This window comes from Charadrius vociferus, unplaced genomic scaffold (genome assembly GCF_000708025.1).
Source record: "Charadrius vociferus isolate BGI_N301 unplaced genomic scaffold, ASM70802v2 scaffold75, whole genome shotgun sequence".
Lineage (NCBI taxonomy): Eukaryota > Metazoa > Chordata > Aves > Charadriiformes > Charadriidae > Charadrius > Charadrius vociferus.
Window position 1 is genome coordinate 166,485 of NW_009648545.1, and position 1,743 is coordinate 168,227.

Consider the following 1,743-nt stretch of genomic DNA (forward strand, 5'->3'; position numbering starts at 1 on the left):
CTCCTTCCTGCGTAGTCTACTGTAAGCATTGTTCATATGATGTTATGGGGCATACAGACGTATTAAAAGTGCTTAATTAGGGACAACTGCATGTGTCATGAAGTCTGTGATGTGTAAGTCTTCTGCATGTGGAATTTGCAAAATTAAGTCGTCTATCTCTGGTGAAATAGTTAGAGACCTGTTTCAGAATCAGGTCACAAGACCATCTGTAGGAAAACTTTCTGTTTTGAAAGTGGTGTGGTTGTGGTCTGAATAGTTCAAATCAGTATTATCAGAGACTATAGGATTCAGAAACTCTGTAAGAACTAACCAGAAACCATTACTAAAAGTGTATGGAAATTATTTGTTCAGGAATGAATTTGTAACTGAAGTTTCATCTGGTAGTCAGGGTATCTTTGAAACTCTAATGGGTGGAATAATTACTTCTGATCCTATCTAAGTATTTAGTCTTTGGTCTCAAGGCATCACATACTGTACCTTCACAAATTCCTTATTTGTCACTGATTCTTCATAGCATTAGTTTCTTGATCCCCTTCATCAGTTTGTCTGTTACTGGTAATCCACTTACAGTTATAACTCTCCTAAGTCATGGTTATGTCACAGCCTTCGTTACTACTCTCATTGGCATTGTTGGTCTGTATCTGTCTCATTGCTATCCTCACTGGTGTGCAGGAAAGTGTGATCAGTGTATGTGATAGAGGCAGACCTGTGTCTAAAGAATAGAACTATTATTACTGTTTAAGGAGCTGCCTCCTAACTAAATGGTCTTAGATTTGAAAGTATCAGAGTACGTCTGCTTTCATATTGCCTCCCCTTAGCCAAAAAATCTCTGTTGCTCTTTCTTGTTGTTGTCTTTGAACGTTATCATCTAGAGAAGATTTGGGCCGTTCACATGTTTACTCTCGGCTATATTTTTTCTAACATGATTGTAGTAGATCTTGATAGTCTCAAGTGTTTTAATTCACAAGGAACGAGATCTTTTAGATCTATGCAAGATTTGTCTCAAGAGCTGAAAAAAGGGCTACGAATCCTTTGTATTTAAGGACTATCTAAATTGATAACTGACTATGCAGCGCTTTGCACCCTGGGGCAGCCCAGGCTGTTTTGATTATATAGAGGTTGCAGGGAAGCACCAGTGGTGTAGTGGTATCATGCAAGATTCCCATTCTTGTGACCCGGGTTCGATTCCCGGCTGGTGCAGGGAGAACCTCCATCTCCCACCCTATGCAGCAGCTGCAGCCCTGCAACTTCTAAATAATCAAATCACCCTGAGCTGCCCCAAAAATCTGGGGTGAAACCATGACAGTCCCTCCTGTTTCATGTAGAGCTCAGTTTGCGAGTAGGGCTATTCCAGCTTCTGCAATATCTTTGAAAAATGCTTCTATGTGGATTCATGTGAACCAGTCAGTCATGGCTTTCAACACAGGGTCTTACAGGTGTGTGACATTGCTGAAGCCTCTAGGTCATATTTTGGACAGATCATATTTCAGTTTCAGTTCTATTGGGACTGAGTTCCTGGTCAGCTGCTTGGTGATCACAGCAAGTTTAGTCTAGCTATGCTCTTAATAGAGAAAGGGCAATTGTAATACATACTGCATACATGGTATGTGTTAGCTATGGGTCATCAAGATGCATATGGGCAATGTTTTCTGTTCTCTTGCTTTGTGCTTCTGTGTTACTTGAATTTTGGGAAGGAAAATTAAGTTGCTGTGGGCTTGCAGTTTTACAGACTTTTCAAGGACT

The 1,743-nt window shown here is 40.4% G+C and overlaps 1 non-coding gene across 1 annotated transcript; it reads left to right on the top strand.

The window, feature by feature from the left end:
* The first annotated feature begins 1,129 nt into the window (after nt 1-1,129).
* On the top strand, nt 1,130-1,200 carry TRNAG-CCC. The gene has a single exon. It is a non-coding gene; the product is annotated as a tRNA-Gly (tRNA).
* The last annotated feature ends 543 nt before the right edge of the window (nt 1,201-1,743 follow it).